This window comes from Ranitomeya variabilis, chromosome 1 (genome assembly GCF_051348905.1).
Source record: "Ranitomeya variabilis isolate aRanVar5 chromosome 1, aRanVar5.hap1, whole genome shotgun sequence".
NCBI classification, from domain to species: domain Eukaryota; kingdom Metazoa; phylum Chordata; class Amphibia; order Anura; family Dendrobatidae; genus Ranitomeya; species Ranitomeya variabilis.
Genome location: NC_135232.1, coordinates 1144402234 through 1144414873, shown reverse-complemented (window position 1 = coordinate 1144414873; position 12640 = coordinate 1144402234).

Genomic DNA, 12640 nt, shown 5'->3' with positions numbered 1-12640 from the left:
TTTCCATGAGTGAGAGTAGACTTTCAACCGAGCCCTCCCATATAAAGATAATGTCGTCGATGTAGCGACTCCACCCATGGATGGAGTCACTACCGACAACAACCTCATCCTGAAAAATACTCCTTTCCCAGAATCCCATGAACAAGTTCGCATACGAGGGGGCACAAGAGGCCCCCATCGCTGTACCTTGTTCTTGCTGGAAAATCTCTTTGTTAAAAGTAAAAACATTATGCTCTAATACAAACTTAAGAAGTAATAGTATAAACTCAATTAGAGGGGGGTCCAAATTGCTCTCATACAAAAAATGAGAGACCGCATGTAGACCACCTTCATGTCTTATAGACGAATATAGTGCTTATACATCCGCAGTAACAAAAAATGCCCCTTCTTCTAGTTGTAATGAGTCTAGTCTCCTCAGCATACTAGTAGTGTCCTTAATATAGGAAGGTAAAGAAAGCACAAAAGGCTGTAAATAATGGTCAATTATTGCACAGATGTTTTCACATAAACCTCCTATAGCTGACACTATAGGCCTCCCAGGTGGATCTCTTGGGTCTTTATGCAACTTGGGTAAGATGTAAAAAGTTGCTAGTTTAGGTTGTAGTTTTTTTGTCTCCTCCACCAATTTCTTAGGGATAATACCATCATCATAGGCTGTCTCAAGGATGTTAATCAATTTTTGCTGGAATTCAGATAGGGGATTATAATGTAATCTCCTATAACACCTGTCATGATTCAGTATTTTTGCCACCTGTCTTTCATATAATACACAGGGCCAGATCACTGTATTTCCCCCTTTGTCTGCTTTTTTAATTACTACGTCTCTCAGAGACTGCAATTCTACAAGTGCTTTTCTATCTTTACAATTCAAATTTGAAACCCAATCGGGAACTCTAGGCAAATTTTCCACCTCCTTAGTCACTAGTTTTGTAAAAATTTCCACGGCCGAGCTAGTGCTCAAACTTGGAAACTTACGTGATTTATTAATCAAATGGATTGGGAACTTACCCTCTTCCAAAGTTTTGTTCTCTTCCAGAAGGCCTTCTAAGTCCCTTAAAGTTTCTCTTTCGGCCTCAGTAAAATTATCCGAAACACCATCATTTTTATAATGTAATTTTTGCAGAATGATTTTTCTCGCGAACAAATGGAGATCCTTCACTACCTGGAATGTATCTAGATGTGAGGAGGGGGAAAAATTAAGACCTTTCTCCAATAATTTGATTTGAGAATCACTCAAAACATGGTTTGATAAATTGATTACCTTTGGTTTGTCAATAAATTTCCTATTCGTCCTCTTGTGGTTGAAAATGTCAGGATACTTTTTATTTTCACGATTGCCTGCCCTGGTTTGCATACGACTATCACCACTACTTTCAGCTTCACTGCATGAGGTACTGCTTTCTGCATAGGACAACTGTTCACGTCTTGTATTGTTATCTTTAAATCCATCTGATACAGGTTTTTTCTTTGGAAATTGCCATCTAAATATTTTGTCGGCTTCAAAATCAGCTGTATCTCTCAAAAATTTTTTGAGTTTCAATTCGCTAATGTCCTTCTCCCATTTATCAATGTCTTTTTCAAGTGTTGTGATAAAATTCTCCATTCTATCAGCAGCCAGCTGTCTCTTGAGGGTTTTATGAAGCTCCTCAATTTCAATGTCCAAGGCATTCATACTACTTGTGTTCTTGTCTATTATAATTTTGATGAACTCTATAGAGCATACAATAGCCGCCTTTTTCCACCTCTGAACTAACTCTGAATCTTCCAATTCAAAAGAGGGATAAACTTGTACTCTAAGTCCCCTCGGAATGATATTTTGTACTAGATAATTCTCTAGGGTGGCTTTATTCCACCATAATTTTGTTTTTTTATGAATGACATTTTTGTATTGCAGGGAGAGATCTCTATGCTCCACCGTAAATTCCTGTGATCCTGAAGAAACCCCTTGCTTGAACAGGTCTGATACTTTTGACCGCCAGGTAGTTTCCCTGGCTCTTAGGTCCATTCTAAATATGGTGGACACTCTGTTAGAAAACAGGACAACAAATTTATACATTACCAAAAGGGGGGTCCAGTAATGAAACAGCCACCTCCAATCACAATAATCAACTCATAATCACCAGAAAATAACTGGTGAAATACCGAGGCTAAGGCAAAAATGGATAAAATAGATATTTTTATTCACAATGCAAATACATAAAAAATTCCATATTAAAACAAGACAAGGGAATTTCTAAAATACGAAATAACCAATGGTCACATATGTGTAAGTGTCAAGAAATTCATCAAACTACACAGATTCAAAGGATATATTTTGTCACGTATTATAATGCCCACTTAAACATGTATCTAAGTATATTTTATTTGTTATATCAAAAAAGGGGGCAAAACAAAACAAATTTCTAGCACAGATTTGGTGGTATGGTGTCTGCTGTATAAGCATGATGAAGATACATGGCATACTTAATTTCTGAGAATATTTCAGTTATGCGGAAAAGTTTACATACCCCAGCAGAATTTTTCCTTTCTTGGCCTTTTTTCTGAGAATATGAATGATAACACCAGAACGTTTTCTCCACTCATGGTTAGTGGTTGGGTGAAGCCATTTATTGTCAAGCTACTGTGTTTTCTCTTTTTAAATCATAATGACAACACAAAACATCCAAATTACCCTGACAAAAGTTCACATTGTTAGGGTTGGCGGAATGCACAGAGTAAATATATTTTGAATAGTAGGTGCGTTCGCAACCCGGGGTGCACCATGCAGGAGAGAACCTGCTGCTAGTAGATGGTGGTACTATATGGCGGTATAAGCGAACTCCATTACTTCACAGAGACTCTTGAAAAAAGAGAACGCTGTGCCCTGTTAACCTCACAGGGGAACAGCTAGCAAATAGAGTGAACAGTGGCCATGCAGTCAGCAAAGCTTCCACAAAACTCCTCACTGGAGGTGCCAGTATTCTAGGGGCTTATTTCAGCCGGGTCCTGAATCCACTCACACAAAACTCCTCACCGGAGGTGCTGGTATTCTAAGTGCTTATTACAGCCGAACCCTGAATCCACATGCATAAGACCTCACTGGCGCAGAGCACATAACTTTAGTTGAAACTGGCGCATGGCCGTGTGAATCTTTTTTAGCTGCAGAAAATTCAGGACCTTCCTAGAGGACCAATGGGAGATGCTACAGTACCTGAGCAACTTCAGGACTTCCTAGAGGATCAATGGTAGATGCTGCAGTACCTGAGCATGTGACCCCTGACCTCCAATGAGAGGTCTTACCTTGGGCATGCTCAGAAGGTGAAAAGCAGGACTTAGTCTCATAGACGTCTGCTCTCTGCTAACCAGTATTGGCTACAATGGCTGAGCCTGGAAAGGCAACAGGAACCATCCACACAGTATCAGGCTGAGTCAGCCTCTGGGACCAACGTCTCTGCTGAGCAGGCTCCACTGCGGCTGGAGAAGAATGGGAGACCGCAGCGGAGATGGTTCAAGATTCCCCCTGTGCAGAGGTGGGAACTCGACCCCTAACACACCTACCCTGATAATTTTGGCCTGATAACATGCACAGAAGTTGACACAAATGGGTTTGAATGGCTACTAAAGGTAACATCCTCACCTGTTACCTGTTTGATTGTAATCAGTGTGTGTGTGTATAAAAGCTGAGTGAGTTTATGGGTTCCAGACAGACTCTTGCATCATTGATCCAGCCACTGACATTTCTAGATTGTGAGTCATGGGGAAAGCACAACTGTAAAGGCATCAGACATGCCCTAGGTTCTCTCACCTGACCAACACTAAGGAAATCCTGAAAACTTGATGTGTTGGGGGCTGTGACGAATGGAGTTTGGGAAACACTGATCTAGGACATTCATAAACTGTCCTTCTATAGAAGAATGAAATATTCTATATAAAGCAGTGACTGGCTGTGATGGCAATCACTTTTTCCCACAGTGTCCTGTGAGTTTTGATTTATTTTTCCCTTAATAGTGAAGACCTTCGTTTAAAAACTGCATTTTGTGTTCACTTGTGTTATCTTTGTCTAATATTTAAATTTGTTTGGTGATCTGAAACAAATAAGTGTAACAAATATGTAAAATAATAGAAAACCAGGAAGGGGCGAACACTTTTTTACACAACTATACAAGTCACAATTAGGGATGAGGGGACCCGTGGAAGTTCAAGTTCATCAGGTTCAAACAAACTTTAGTCCAAAGTTCAGTTTGGGTTCCAGAACTCTACCAGAACTTGAATCCCATAGAATTCAATAGGGAAGCAAACTAGCATTCTCTCTCTCTCTGAGATGGTCTGAGGGCAGGGGCAGATGCTGAGGAAGTGCCTTAAGGGCGGTGTGGAGTGCTGAGGAGACTCCCTGAGTGCAGAGAGGAGCACCCTTGAGGCTACAAAGAGCAACAACGAAAAGTTCGCCTGAGAGCAGAAAGCAACACCAGTGAGAAGGTCGGAGGGCAGACAAGTGTGCTAAGGAGGTGGCCTTAAAGCAAAGAGGAGAGCTGAGGAGATGCCCTGAGTGTGATATAATAGGACCGAGAACTTAGGTTTGAAATGTGATGGACATCTGGCTAGAAAATTGGCAGAGATCATAATAGTCAGTAGAGACAGTAAGGACTCTGCTAAAAATTTTATGACAACTGCTTTCCATTGTTCGGCTCTAATAATTATCATTGCAACAAAAAGGTTCAGCATTTGTGTAAAAACAACCTTGAAATGATTGTCCATCACTTTTTTTAATTTTTCGTAATGGGACCAGGTGAGAATGAAATGATAAATGGGTGTGGCTGTTGTCAAGAACATGGCTTAACATTTTGCCATGGTACACTACTCATGCCACATATACTGTCCCTCTTTCTCTTCTTCAAAAATTGTGGGGTATGGTGATGAAGTGACCGAGGGCAAGTTCGCCCATGTATATCCATGATCTGGCTCAGCAAAACTTCCACACCCAGATTCCATTTTAACAAACATATCTTTACTGTTATACATTTTTCCTTAACACAGCGGAACACAGTAATAAACAATGCAAAATATACCTATTCACAGAATTAACGTGTAATAACAAACTGTCCCTCACTGGCCCTATCCACACGTTACCAGTCTCTTTGCTCCAGAAGGTTATCTTCCCACGTCGCAGGCCTGTCTGTCTCTGCAGGGATTAAACAAAGCTCCGTCTCTCAGGTCCAGACTGTAGTCCTTGGGGTACGGCAGGTAGGGGTGGAATATTCGGCCTCTCAACAGAGGACCCGCTTACAGTTCGTGGGTTCAGGATCTGTGGAGATATCACCGCTGAGTGAATATTCGGCCTCTCAACAGAGGACCCGCTTACAGTTCGTGGGTTCAGGATCTGGAAGTCAGCTTTCAAGAGAGGGGAATCATCCAGGCAATCTCCTATGTCGCATCTACAGGAGGGCACCAGCATACACAGACTTCTCTCTGCACAGAGAAGTTTCCCGGGCTCTCCTTCTCTCTCTCCTTCCTGGTCACATGACACAACAGGGGGGAGCTTAGCCAATACAGTTTGTTTCTCTGTAATCACATTCGGCATAGGTATAACTTCTGGCCACACGGGGGCAGTGTCTGTCACAGATTCTTCTATGTCAATGATAACAGAACAGTCAGAGCCGGCCAGCTCATTACACGCCCCCCCACTTGAAGGTTGGCAGTCCCTGTCAACGACTGACTCCAGGGCGGCGATGGCTGTGGAGGTTGCAGGACCCGGCTGTGAAGAGGGCCACACATATTGGTCTCTGTAGGACTGTCCCGGGGGCACTCCTGCGTTGGTCCTAGCTGTCCGCCTAATGGGTGCTAATCTCTCTCCCCGATCAGTCACTCCACTCTCCGCCCCAGTCGGTAAGTCAGTCGAGGAGGTAAGGGGATCAGACATGTCAGTCAGGCGAGCAGGGGTAGGTATGTCTTCTACCTCTACATCCCCGGTGTCAGTGTCTCCCACAGTATTAGTGATATCCATCTCTCTAGGTATCACAGGAGGGGAGTCAGGCTGAGAACGGCAGGGGCGCAACATGTTACGGTGCAGGGTGCGGAGGCTGCCGCTGTCTTCGCCTTGTACTTGATAGACGGGGCCATCAGGGTACGGGTGTCCAATTATTCGATAGACTTCGGTCTCCCACTTGGGCCGGAGCTTTCCTTGCGGTTTCTTTATACGAACTAGGACTAGTTGACCCACACTCAGTAGGTCTTCTTGTACTGGAAGTGGATCAGCGTGGACCTGGTCCTGGATCTGCTTTTCCACCAGCCGGTAGACAGTTTCCATCCTTTGACGGTGTGCTTGTAGCCAGGAAGGATAGGTACCACAGGTGTCTTCATCAGAGTTAGACAGGTGTAGCTCATGGATGCCTTTGCCTGGGCGGCCAAACAGGAGGGTGTAAGGCGTGTATCCGGTGACAGAATGGACTTGATTGTTATAGGCCCACAGCAGTTCTGGGAGGAATTGAGGCCAGTCAGGCTTTTTGTCTTCTGCTAAGGTTCGGATCAGTTGTAAGAGAGTCCGGTTGAAACGTTCACACGCGCCATTCCCTTGTGGATGATACGGGGTGGTCCTGGACTTCTTGATTCCATACATCTGCTGAAGTTCTTCAATGACTCGCCCTTCGAAACACGCCCCCTGATCAGAGTGTAGCCGTTCCGGACACCCGTAGACCCGAACGAAGTGCTGACAGATGGCTTGTGCAGCTGATTCGGCAGTCTGGTCTTTGGTAGCAACAGCGACGGCGAATTTCGTGAAGTGGTCCACCATCACCAGACAGTACTGGTAGCCACTATTCGCCGTTCCGATCAACAGATAGTCCACCATCAACAACTCGAGGGGCCTGGATGTGCTAATGGTCTGGACAGGTGCACGCTGCTCAGTAGACTTGTGGAGTTCACATGTATGACAGCTCAGGCAGACGTTTTCAACCAGCTTACGGAGTCCTGGGCAAAAAATGAATTGCTGGGTCCACCGGAGGGTCTTGTCTATGCCGAAGTGGCCGTTCCTTCTGTGGGCTTCAGCCACCATCTCATGGGCTAGCTGCACCAGGACGACAATCTGCAAACATTCTTCCAGCATATGGGATAAAAGGACCCTGCGATACAAGACTCCATCCTTCATGATCAGCCGATCCCATTGGGCAAGTAGGGCAGAGGCCCTGGTTGATAGTCGGGCTCTTACTTCGGAGGGTGGTTTCTCTTGTGTCTTCACGTACTGTTTCAGTAAGACATGTTCAGGGTCTCGATCTTGAAGCTTGGCCCATTCTTGTTGGGACAGGGGGGACCCCACTATGGCTTCGATCCCGCCTACAGCATACTGGCGGCTATCTTCTATTTGTTTAGCTAGCCGGGCAAAGTCGGGCAGTTCATCTTCCTCCAACTCTTCATCCCGGTTCCCACTGGTGAGGATGATGTCACTCTGGAAAGGCTGTCAGCATTCTGATTCTCCTTCCCCGCTCTGTATTTAATTTTGTATTGGAATCTAGAGAGCCTTGCCATCCAGCGCTGTTCCATTGCCCCTAGTTTGGCATTTTCTAGGTGGGCAAGAGGATTGTTGTCTGTCACGACCAGCACCTCCGCCCCTGTCAGGTAGCCAGCAAACTTCTCTGTCATAGCCCAGGTCAGGGCCAGGAGTTCCAGGCGGAAAGAGCTGTAGTTGACGGGGTTCTTTTCGGTATCCCGGAGGGATCTACTGGCATAGGCTATTACGCATTCCTTGTTATCTTGGACTTGGGAGAGGACCGCCCCGAGACCTTGAAGGCTGGCGTCAGTGTATAACTGGAACGGCAAGGTGTAGTCTGCAAATGCCAGAATAGGGGTGATGTCAGAGCAGCTTGAAGCGCCCGGAAGGATTTTTCTTGGTCGGGCCCCCAGCTGATGCGTCGTCCTCTGGGACTGTTCGCGGTCCCTCGGAGGGTCTCATGCAGTGGTTCCGCAAGCCGGGCAAAGTCCTTGACAAATCGGCGGTAATAGTCTGCTAGCCCCAGGAAAGCCTGAACCTCTTTGATGGTAGTTGGTTGTGGCCACTCTCGGACAGCTGCTATCTTCTCTGGAGAGGGTTGGACACCTTCGGCTGAGATCCGGTGTCCCAGGTAATCGATCTCCTGCTGGAATAGACGGCACTTGCTGGGCTTCAACTTCAAGCCGTGTTTCTTCAAGCGCTGGAACACTTTGCCAAGCTTGTGAAGGTGATCCTCAAAGGTGGCGGAGTATACCACGATGTCATCAAGGTATATCAGCGTGAATTCGAAGTTGAAATCTCCCAGACAGCGTTCCATCAGTCTCTGAAAGGTCCCTGGTGCATTACTCAAGCCGAATGGCATCCGGTCAAACTCGTACAGGCCCATGGGAAGGATGAAGGCGGTCTTTTCTCTGTCCTTCTCACTCATGGGGACCTGCCAATATCCACTGGCCAAGTCTAGAGACGAAAAATATTTGGCCTTTTTCAAGGCGGTCAGTGACTCTTCGATCCGGGGGAGTGGATAGGAGTCCCGGATCGTGCAAGCATTCAGCCGACGGTAGTCTACGCAAAATCTCAGGGATCCATCTTTCTTTTTGACTATCACCACGGGTGCAGCCCATGGGCTCTGGCTTTCCCGCACCACTCCGGCATGTAGCATAGATTCTAAGAGGCTTTTCACCTCCTGGTATTGTTGAGGTGGTATTTGTCGGTACCTCTCGCGAATAGGGGCAGCATCACCCGTGGGAATCTCGTGTTGGATACTGGTGGTGTACCCGAAGTCAGTGTCATGCTTTGCAAAGGAGTCTTGGTGTTCTCGCAGTAGTTTCTCCATTTGAGACACTTCCTGTTTGGTGTACTGGGACGGGTCCAGTTGCACTTTTTCCAGTAGCTTTCGCCCAATGTCTTCATCATCTGCTTGAGCATTTATGGCTGAGACAGTTACCGTCCGGCCATCTTCTGTAGACGGGGTGAATTGTAAGGGTCCTATGGGGTTCACTTCTGTGGGTAGAGCATATACTCTGGCAAGTTGCGTGCCAGCCTCGAGAGCTACACCTACGTCTGCGGTGTTGTTTAGCCTGACAGGGACTCTTCCATTCCTCATGACTGCTAGGGTGCGAGCGACTAATGGGTTTAACTTACCCCCACTTGGAGCCCTCGGTTCGATTAACACTTCAACTCCTTCAAGTTGTCGGTTGGTGTTAAGAGGCAGGGAAATGACTGTCTCTTTTTCAGCGGGCAAAGTAATCCGGGTACAGCGGGGCACTTTAATGGCTGCTAGGGGTAGTTGTTCCTTTGCCATCTGTTGAAGCTCAACGGTCCGGATTACGCGCTGGAACGCCAGACGAGTCGGTTTATGTTTGGTAACTTTCTGCCAGTACTTGGGCCCTTTTCTTTTCAACAGCATAAGATCCAGGTCTTTCAAGATATTCATTCCGATTATTACTGGAGTCTCGGAGCCGAAGCCTTCCTTGACAATGACGATTCCTCGTTTCCCTAGGTCTTGTCCGCAGGCCTTCGTATCCATCCAGGCGACTCCGGTTACTGGGATGGGTAGGTTATTAGCCACAATTATCTTAATGGTGGTATCTGGATCACAAGCAGTTCTTGGTTTGAGGTACTTTTCATAAAACTGTTCAGAGATCGTGGTCACTTGCGACCCAGTGTCCATCAATCCTTGTACTGCAACTCCCTCCAGAATAACTTCAAGTGTAGGACTACTCGAGGCAAGAGTACTCTGTTGCTGGCTCTGTTTTTCTACACCCCGTTGTCTGTCCCCCCCTGCTGCTCGAACCTCAGCTGCAGGGGTGTCTAGTTTAACGGCGGCCATTGTGGTGAGACCTGGCGTGGCGGCTCTGCTCGTGGATGTAGCTGATATTCTGTTCGTCGTGATAACTGATGGTTTGTTTGTTGAGGACAACGATTCGCCCTATGACGGGGGTCACCACATGACCAACACGGTCCCGCGGGACGGCTAGGTTGCATCCGCTGGTCTCTCTGCCGTTCTAGTGTTAACTGTGACACCTGTTGCTGTAAATCTGCTACCATCTGTTTCAGCTCCTCAGTGTCACTGTTGGGCTGTTTAATGTCCAATATGAATCTGCACGCAGCGCTTTGAGTCTCCACATCCATGACGGGTCCCCAAGAACGTTCTATGGCTTCCTGCTTGACTTCAGCGAAGGTGAGAGTCGGCATCATCCGAATCAAGTCCTGTAGCGTACGGTTAAGATACTGGTCTCTCAGCCCTATAACGAATTGGTCTCTCAGTACCAGGTCACGAGGAGCTATAGTAGCCAGCTGTTCCCCTTTTGCACAGACTTGTTCAAGGAGTACCTGAAGGGCATTTGCATATTGGGGAATGTCCTCCCATTCAAGCTGTATCCGTCTGAAGAACAGGTATCGCAGTGTTCCCTGGTACGTAGTAGGTCCATAGGTCTTTTCCCGCACCAAATCCTCCAACACACGCTGCCCCCTGACCGTCTCCAGTCTGACTGTCGTCCATGCCTCCCCCTCTAGTGTCAGTACTGCCATTTCCACCAAGGTCTTAGGGTCAATATTATACATTTCTCCCAGTATCCGCACTTGTTCTGCCCACTCTGGTACAGGGTAGTTTCGCCCGCCAAATTTCCTGACCTGGTTTACAATGGACACCGGCGGCGGTTTCTGACTGTACACTGGGCCTGGGTGGGAATCTTGCTGGGCACAGATCCTGCCGACTACGCCAGATGAAGTGACCGAGGGCAAGTTCGCCCATGTATATCCATGATCTGGCTCAGCAAAACTTCCACACCCAGATTCCATTTTAACAACATATCTTTACTGTTATACATTTTTCCTTAACACAGTGGAACACAGTAATAAACAATGCAAAATATACCTATTCACAGAATTAACGTGCAATAACAAACTGTCCCTCACTGGCCCTATCCACACGTTACCAGTCTCTTTGCTCCAGAAGGTTATCTTCCCACGTCGCAGGCCTGTCTGTCTCTGCAGGGATTAAACAAAGCTCCATCTCTCAGGTCCAGACTGTAGTCCTTGGGGTACGGCAGGTAGGGGTGGAATATTCGGCCTCTCAACAGAGGACCCGCTTACAGTTCGTGGGTTCAGGATCTGTGGAGATATCACCGCTGAGTGAATATTCGGCCTCTCAACAGAGGACCCGCTTACAGTTCGTGGGTTCAGGATCTGGAAGTCAGCTTTCAAGAGAGGGGAATCGTCCAGGCAATCTCCTATGTCGCATCTACAGGAGGGCACCAGCATACACAGACTTCTCTCTGCACAGAGAAGTTTCCCGGGCTCTCCTTCTCTCTCTCCTTCCTGGTCACATGACATAACAGGGGGGAGTCTAGCCAATACAGTTTGTTTCTCTGTAATCACATTCGGCATAGGTATAACTTCTGGCCACATGGGGGCAGTGTCTGTCACAGATTCTTCTATGTCAATGATAACAGAACAGTCAGAGCCGGCCAGCTCATTACAGTAGTAGTGCCAAAGGATAAATTGAGCAGCACACAAATGTCTGAACTTTTGGCTCCTCCTGATGGCCTTCTCAGGCATTTATGGAGCGGGAGAAATCTTGTTCCTACCCAATCTCCTTAAACCTTTACTAATAAAGTTCAGACTATTATTGCTCACAGCAACCAGCTGATGGCAGGATCACTCATTGCATCACAGTATAAAACCACTGCTGTAAACAGATACTGTAAATTTTTGGCTCTGAGGAAGTGGCAGATTTGCCACGAAACACGTCGGCACAATAAAGCTTTCAAAAACATTTCCATCGTTGTGTGGTCAGCGCAGACACGTTGAGACATTGGGGTGCATGTAACATTGATGAAGGGCTGGCCTTGCATTCACTGCATAAGCAAACAGTATGGGAGACACACTTTCTACAAATGGGAACAATTTTATCCTGAGGTCCTCAAGTATGTCTGCTGAAAGGGTTATTGGGGTGCATGAAACATTGGTGCAGGGCACGTCTTACATTCAGTGCATAAGAAAACAGTATGGAGACACACTTTCTTCTAATGGGAACAATTGTGTCATGAGGCGGTAAAGTACGTCTGCTGAAATGGGTACTGGAGAGTGCGTCATAATTTTTGGCTGCCCAGCCACTCACTGCATAGGCAATAACAGTCTAGGAGACCCACTGTTTAATGCCCTTTAAGAACATTAATGCCGTCTGATGCTCCTCAAAAATAGGCTTTGTGACTTTAAGATCCCTCCTTCTTAAATTAAACAAGATGTGTCTGCTTATTTGTTACACACCACATGGCCAGCTAGGGTTGTTAAACGTTACAATGACATTACCCAGTAAATGCATTTGTATTGGTTGAAAGCAATGCTAAAGTTGAAAAACGTATCAAAAACGCTGCATGTGAACCTACCCCAATTGGTGGAGGAACATTTTTGAGTGGGGTTAGTTATTTTGCTTTATATTATTTATTTATTATTTATTATTATTTATTTATATAGCACCATTAATTCCATGGTGCAGTACATGAGAAAGGGGTCACATACAGGGTTATAAATATCGTTTACAGTAAACAAGTTTACAGTGACAGACTGGACAGAGGGGAGAGGACCCTGTCCTTGCGGACTTACATTCTGTGGGATATATAATTCATTACCCTGGAAAAGACGTTCCTTAACATATTTCCCAGCAAAATCCATTTTGGT